The sequence below is a fragment of the Podarcis tiliguerta genome (assembly GCF_965153285.1).
Source record: "Podarcis tiliguerta genome assembly, chromosome: Z".
Classification (NCBI taxonomy): domain Eukaryota; kingdom Metazoa; phylum Chordata; class Lepidosauria; order Squamata; family Lacertidae; genus Podarcis; species Podarcis tiliguerta.
In genome coordinates, this window is record NC_139553.1 from 44,739,304 (window position 1) to 44,747,424 (window position 8,121).

The following is an 8,121-nucleotide window of genomic DNA, read 5'->3' on the forward strand; positions in this document are numbered from 1 at the left end:
TCGAACCATTGGATTCAAGGTACAAGAAAGGAGATTCTGACTAAACACCAGGAAGAACTTTCTGAGCTATTTGACAGTGAAGCATTCTGCCTTGGGAGGTGGCTCTTTTGCTGTATGCAACCCATCTAAGAAACCCAGGCATGGGTTCCCCATCACCGCCACAAGATAACAAAAAGTAAGAGGAGCAGCAGAGACCATCTGGTTGAATGCTCCAGCCTAGGTTTTTAATGGCGCAACAGTTTATACCAGGCTGTGTTCTTTCTCTCTCCAAACCCACCCACCCGGTTCAACCACCCCATCCTTCTGTGAAATGAACAGCTGTAATTGAAAAGGAAAGTCTCTTCCCCAGTTTACAGGGAGAGGTGCTGTTAAGAGCTGTAGCCATCTCATTCGCTTCCTATTGCAGGGGCAGGCTTCTATTGTCTGTCTTTTAGAGCTAATTTCTTCCCTGATCAAAAGGCCCACATCACTGAAAAGGTAGTAATGACTATTCATTTGCTTGCAACCTCCATTCTGTGGGCTGCCTCGTGCTTTATTTAGAGAACTGCTTTTCCCCACCACCACCACCACCACACTTTTCTCTCTTTTGCTTAAGAAGAAAAGGAGGCAGGAGTTCGTTTATAGCCTCTCTAATGTCAATTAAAGTAGGCTATATTTTAATTATTTCTCCCTTAGAGAACCCTTTTCAGGATCTCAGTTTGCTATGATGTTGGGGGAGGCTCACTTGGGAAACAATACATAATCCACTGTTCCCCACCCACAGTATGTGGACTGACATGTGTTGAGAGGGGAATATGTCATGAATGAAGAGAGTTCACTTACAACCCACCGCCAAGTTAGATTTGTACAATTAGCAATTTCTGATTTCACTGATAATAATCAGAAATAATAATAATAATAATAATAATAATAATAATAATAATAAGGTGAGTCTTTATTGCTAGGAAATAGTGGGTTGTTCAGTGCAGAAACAAAATAGAAATCGTGGCGGGGGGGTTGAGCTTTCCCATAAAAGGGTTCTTATAAACTGTGGGTGGATAATGTTTTGGAAGGGGGGTTGTTTAGAAGGGGGGAAAGCTGCACGTCTCTTCTTGCTTTATTTTGATCTGGAGAGAAAACAGTAATTTAGCATTATGGCAACAATCAAAAGTAAGCGAACCATTCGGAAGGAAAGCAATGTCACAGGAGTGGGGGAAGCAATCACTCGAAATCACTTTGAGTTTTGAATGCATAGGCACACAAATTGTGCAACAAAAATGGACAGCACAGAAATGAAAGTTGAGTTCCATTTGCACACAAGGAAAATGGCGTTGCTTTGCTGCGAGATCATATTCATCCGGTACTATACCAGCTGCACTGGCTCCCGGTGGAGTACAGGATCAGGTTTAAGGTGCTGGTTTTAACTTTTAAAGCCCTATACGGCCTAGGACCCTCGTACCTACGGGACCGCCTCTCCTGGTATGCCCCACAGAGAAATTTACGGTCTGCAAATAAAAACATCCTGATGATCCCAGGCCTCAGAGAGGTTAGGCTGGCCTCAACTAGAGCCAGGGCTTTCTCGGCTGTGGCTCCAATCTGGTGGAACGCTCTGTCGCAAGAGACTAGGGCCCTGCAGGACCTGACATCTTTCCGCAGGGCCTGCAAGACAGAGCTGTTCCACCAGGCCTTTGGTCAGGGCGCAGCCTGACCCCCTCCTCTGGCAATCTGCACAGAATTTTGCTTAATGGTTGCCATCAATTTGATTTTAATTAATTTTATAATGAATGTTTTTAGAATGTTGGATTATTTTGATTGTTGTTAGCCGCCCTGAGCCCAGCTTTGGCTGGGGAGGGCGGGATATAAATAAAATTTATTATTATTATTATGTACAATTCCCAACCAAAGGTAATTTCTTTATCCAGAAATGTTCAGTGGCATTTATTTCTATGCTAGGCTCTACCTGTAGGTGAACTCAACCGTGCCATGACATTTGGACAGAAGTTCCCTCTGCTTCAGTTTAACATGTTTTTCATTGCCAGTAGCCAAATTAGTTACACCAACAAATAATTGGCCAGTGGGGTGGAGGGAGAGCACTAGGGTTGCCAGATTTCTAAATGGCCCTTGTAGCTATGCCTCTAGCAGCAGTTTAAAAGTAGTAAAAGGCATTGCCATGCTGTACAAAGTTTGGGCACATTGATTTCTGCAGATGAAACTAGGGCAAGCCTGATAGGTTTTCTTTCTGAACAGTTGGCATTCTAAGGGATGGAGTCTTAATTAGCACTGCCCTGTTTGGCCTGGTTTTTCCCCCCTATTTAATATTTATAAAATTCCTGGACATCTGAGGGAGAAACTAATGAAGGCAGGGACATGTTAACTCAACATTTATTGTAACTCTGTATGAGTTGTGGTTCTTCAGGGCTATGGAGCATTGCTAGATGACAAATAAAAACTTTGTGGGTGGAGTGATATGGGCAATGTTTTCTTTGTGCAAGCTGGAGGGTGCTTTTCAAATAAATAATAAAATTTAATTATTCTTCTGTACAATGTAGAGGGATTTGTTCACACAAACACTTGGTTATATATGTATATAGTCAATTTTTTAAAAAGCATCTAAATAAATATAAAGGCTCCCAGATCAGCTTACGTACAATCAGTTCAAACAAGACAGTCTCTGCTCATAGACTTACAATCTTAAAAAAGCAACAACACAAAAGGGGAAAGTAACGGGGACAGAAAAAGCAAACTGAGGCATAGAAAAGCTCAGGGGATAGAGGTGCCTGTTGAAACTAGTCTTTAAACTGAAATGAAAGTATGAAGTATGAAGCTGGAGATTCAATCACAGAGTTGCAGAGTAGGAAGGCATGCTGAGGGTCATCTAGCCCAACTCCTTCAATGCAGGAATCTCAACTAAAGCATCATGACAGGTGGCAATCCAGCCTCTGCTTACAAAGTCGTCCACTGCTGAACAGCTCTTGCTGTCAGAAAGTTCTTCCTGATGTTTAGTCATAATCTCCTTTTTTGTACCTTGGATCCAATCTTTCATATGACAGTCCTTAAGATATTTGAAGATGGCTATCATATCTCCTCTCAGTGTCCTCTTTGCCAAGCTAAACATACCCTGCGCCTTCAACCGTTCCTCATAAGGCTTGGTTTCCAGACCCTTGATCTTATTGGTTGTTCTCTTCTGCATACATTGCTGGACAGAGTACTCCAGGTGTGGTCTGGCTAAGTCAGAACAGAGTGGCACTACTGCTTCTCTTGATCTGGACACTGGACTTTTACTAATGCAGCCTAGAATAGCACTAGCTTTTTCTGCTGTTGCAACATTCAGTTGACTCATGTTAAGTCTGTAGTCTACTCTACAAAGTCCCATTGATCCATTTCACATATGCTAGTGGCAAGCCAGGTGTCCCCATCTTATATTTGTGCAGCTGGTACTTCCTGCCTAAGTGTAGGACGTTACATTTGTCCATATCGAAATTCATTTTCTTACCTTTTGCCAAATTCTCCAATCTGTTAAGGTCATCTTCAATCCCAATTCTATCTTATTCAGCATTAGCTGCCTCTCCTAGTTTGGTGTCATCTGCAAATTTAATGAGCTTCCTCTCAACTCCTTCATCCAAGTTATTTATAAAGATGTTAAACAATGCTGGGCCCAGGACAGAACCTTGCAGCACCCCACTTGTCACTTTTTCCCAGGATGATGAGAAACCATTAGTGAGCACTATTTGGGTTCGGTCAGTCAGCCAGCTACAAATCCACCTAACAGGCAGCACATACCTAGGCTCCATTGCACCCTTAGCAAGGAGCTATACTGGCGTACCCCACCCCATCACTTCTAGAGCAGTGGAGGAGTGGTCCCAGAGTGTGCAGAGGGGTGGTTGATGTCAGGGACTGATGATGATGAATAGGAGTGATTGGTTGCAGAGTTTGTGACAGGGAGCAGTTCAGGCTCTGAGACTGGAGGGAGGGGTGTATGTCAAGGGACTGCTGAAGAATCCACAGAGTCTTTCTCTCCTGCTATGACAAGCTCCCCTTCCCCAAGTCTCCCAGTAATGAGTAATGAGAACAGCAGAACATGGGCTAGAGGTGTGCCAATACAGTTTGAGGCCTTCTTGGGAAACATCCAGGAGAGGAGGAGCCTTTAGGGAGGATGGGAGGCAGGGACCTTCAGTCCTGGCAACTGTTCCATAGGGGCAAGACCTACTGGGAAGTGTTTGTTTCCTTGAATAGTTAACTTCACTGATAATGGAGATCTGTTCCTTTTTTGCTGACCTGCATCTGACTCCAGACCTGACAGGCAGGCTCCTAGGCACCCCAAAGCAGAGTGGAAAGGTGCAGTTATTGTCGCCGACCCCCTCCTGGCCTGCACCCTTGGAAGGGGTCAACCTGACCAACACCTAAGTATGCCCCTGCTAAAAGGAATCTCTCATTGGTCTGTCTTAGTTTTGTTGTTGCTGCTGCTTCTGTTATTGCTGTTGGATGGATCTAGATGAGTAGCAGAGGATATTTTATTTATTAGTTATCTTTCCTCTTTTTCCCGTGTGTGTGAGATAAATATGTATTTCAGGAGACTAATATCCCTATCTGTGTTTAGAAGGTTGTATAACCTTCTAAAACAATTATGTTATCCAAGGATGCTAAGGCAGACTTGGGTCATCCTTTCCTTTTATGTTTCCCTCTTAATAAGAAAATCACTTGGTGCTTCGTGCCTGAGCCCAACTGAAAGAGTCATCATGTCTCACACAATTCCCTTGTTCAACCTACCCAAACAATCAGAAGGCAGGACTTTTGCTGATTATGAGTCAGTGAATGAATGAATGCATGGAAGGAGTCTGTAAAGTGTATGAAGAACATGTGAAGAGAATGCATCCCAACAGCCCTTCAATTACGTATGATATTAGCTAGTTATTTGATTTCATTGATGACTTGACTGGCCTCAGCTGCCTTGTTTATTGTGTTGATACTCAGACATGCCAGCCATACAATAAAGACGGGATAAAGGAGAAAACCTACGTCCTTCTCCACAGACAAGCTCAGCAAGCAAGCAAATAGACACAGTGGTTAATGGGGTTTTGAGCGAAGCGTTTTTACAACAGGTGTGTACAGCGTTCTGTAGTGAAAGTTTTGTATTGTAGACTCCTGTTTATTCTTGTTAGTGTGTATTTGAGACAAAATCTGTTAGAATTCCAAGGGACTTTCTCAGTTTAAAACTCAAAGAAGAAAGGATATGCCTTCTGCAGGTATTTTAGTTTAATTGTCTTTGCTTAGATAGTTCTACTTTTGTTCCTCACTCTTGGGATTTTTCAGTTCTGCTTTACCACAGTCCCTGTATGTATCCCTCTCTGGGGGGTTTTCCAATGTTATTTCTTGGAGGCAGTCACGGTGAAGAATTAAATGAATACGAAAGAAAGAAAGAGAATCACTCTCAGGCTGTTTAAGTAAATGAGAAAATAAAGTTTACTCACATTAAAAGTCTTGCCAGGATTTAATGATGAAATTCAGGCAGGCAATAATCCTTAAAAGTTACAGAAGTCCAGTTCAAAATGAGTGAACTCTATGGATGAGAGCTCACAGACAACTTGCTCCATTGCAGTTGGGAGAGGTTAGGGATTAAACCATTGTATTTTTTCTGCCACCAAGTTTGGGGATATGGCATCACAGAGTCTCCTCTCTACAAGTTCTGAAATTCCATGGTGCCATTGCTCATTTGTGACTGTCAAGCAATCATGCATTTGGCTGCAGATCTTCCCACATGTTTGAGTTTGGGATATTATTTTCCCCTCCTAAAAATCTTGAGGACACACCCAAGGTTTCACCTTTGTTGCCCCACCTCCAGTCCGAGGAACCTTCAGGAGGGAGTGGCGGCCATGAGCATTATGTGGATGTATATTTAAATGAGCTTAGGAGTCATGAAAGTGGAGAGTATGTGTGTATGAACTTAACAGTGCTGATTTTTAGTTTTTGGATGCTATTTTGTCAATGTTGCTAATATAGTTTCATAGATTTAAAATGTTGTGTTGATTTGTCGGTTATATAATATGACTTTTGCTTTAATTCTGATTAATAATTTTTTTAGTTGCTGCATAGTTGTTGTTTGTTTATTATTATTATTATTATTATTATTATTATTATTATTATTAGCCCACCCAACTGGCTGGGTTTCCCTAGCCACTCAGCATACAGTGGTACCTTGGTTCTTGAACTTAATCCGTTCTGGGAGTTCATTTGACTCCTGGAACCATTCAAAAACCAAGGTGTGGCTTCCAAGTGGCTGCAGGAGCTTCCTGCACTCAATCAGAAGCCTCAGAAGCCACATCAGATGTTCAGCTTCCAAACAATGTTCACAAACCGGAACAGTTACTTACGGGATTGCGGCATTCGGGAGCCGATTGGTTTGACAACAAGCCGTTCGGGAACCAAGGTACCACTCTATATCAGAACATACTAAAACATCAAACATTAAAAACTTCCCAATAGTTAACAGTGTTTTATATAGTAATGGTTTCACTGATTATTTACTAATATGTTGTATTTGTGATATTCTATATGATTTATACTGTATTTGTATAAATACAGTATAAATACATAAATTTGAATAAAGTTCTATTATGTTCTATCATGTTATTGTTATTTCATTGTTTCTGAGCTGCTTAGGGATTCATTTGAATGAAAATCACCCAAAAGATATATTAAATCTAATCAATAGCAAATAGAGCATTCATTCCTGCCCCTACTAACATCAGTCCAGGGAAGGGAGTTCTAGTTTATCAGCTGAGTAAGAAACAGATGTAAATCCTGTTCATGGGTTCTGATTTTGGGTGTCTTCTCTGCTCCTCATTTCAGAAACGACAACAACCACAACTCTGCCCACCCAAAATACCACGGCTATCCCACTGCAAGCTCCTTGAGGGCAGGGACTTAGTTTCATTTTTTTTCTTCCTTAATGACCATGTGTAAAAGGATAAATGATAAATGGCAATCATGTTACTTCACATTTAGTTCGGTGGTCTAGAAATGGAACAGAATTACGTGCTGGAGTGGGCTTGCTTTAGGTCAGCCAAGAAGAGCTGTGCTGGGTTAGCCCAATGGGCTGTATAGACCAGCATCCTGCTCTCACAGTGGACAGCCAGATGCCTTTGGGAAACCCACAAACTCCCCAAGAGCAGTCACCCCCCTCCTGTGGTTTCCATCAACTGGTTTTCAGAAGCATTGTACTGCCTCTGACCCAGGAAGCAGAGCAGAGCCATTGTGGCTAGTAGCCGTTGATAGCCCTATCCCCAAATCCTCTCTTGAAGCCATCCAAGATGGTGGCCTCCGCTGCCTTATGTGGGAACGATTCTTGGGTTGCAGGGAATTGGACTAGATGACCCTCTGGGGTTCCCTCCCAACTCTACAAGCCTATGATTCTAACAAGTTCCACAGTTTAACTATGTGCTGCTACATGAAGCATTTTGTTTTACCCATCCTGAATATTCAAAAATTCAGCTTCTTTGGAAGTTCACCAGGTCTAGTGACATGTGAGAGGCAGGATAAACTTTTCTGTATTGTTATTATTATCATTTGAATTTGAATTTATACACCTGAGACCCAGAGGTCTCAGGGCAGTTCACAGAATAGAATCAAAATATAAAACCACAAAATACACAATCAAAATAAAAACAACAGCCCAATAACCCCTCCCCACAACCCACATTTTAAAAGGGCATAGGATATCAATCAAATCAACCACTTTATCCACTGGAAAAGACCCTCCCTGAAATCCTGAAGTGATTAGTCTCTGCCAATCTGTGTAGACCTTACTAAGCTAAATGGACCAATGTTCTGACTGACTATAAAGCCGTTTGCTTATATTATTGTGCGTTCTACATTGCTGTGGGCTTATCTTGAATTCCCTGGAACTCACTCCCTAAGAACTAAATGGAACGAAACACATCGAGGTGTACTTCTGAGCTACACTGAGCGCGCGCACGTTCAGGAAGGGGTTAACTTCTCAGGCTTTGCTCATCGACCCCTCCCACCCCCCCAGGGAAGAGACACCTAGCACAGATATGGGTGGGTTGAGCTGCAGAAGAGAAACATGGATCGATGAAACATTCACGGCTGCATCTTCCGTTGCAGCGGGGGGTGTGGGGTGTGGCT

General features: G+C 42.4%; 1 pseudogene across 1 annotated transcript; it reads left to right on the plus strand.

The window, feature by feature from the left end:
- Nucleotides 1-4,715: 4,715 nt before the first annotated feature.
- Nucleotides 4,716-5,378, plus strand: LOC310669167 (enhancer of rudimentary homolog; annotated as a pseudogene). Its single transcript has one exon. The product of its transcript is annotated as an enhancer of rudimentary homolog (transcript).
- Nucleotides 5,379-8,121: the final 2,743 nt, after the last annotated feature.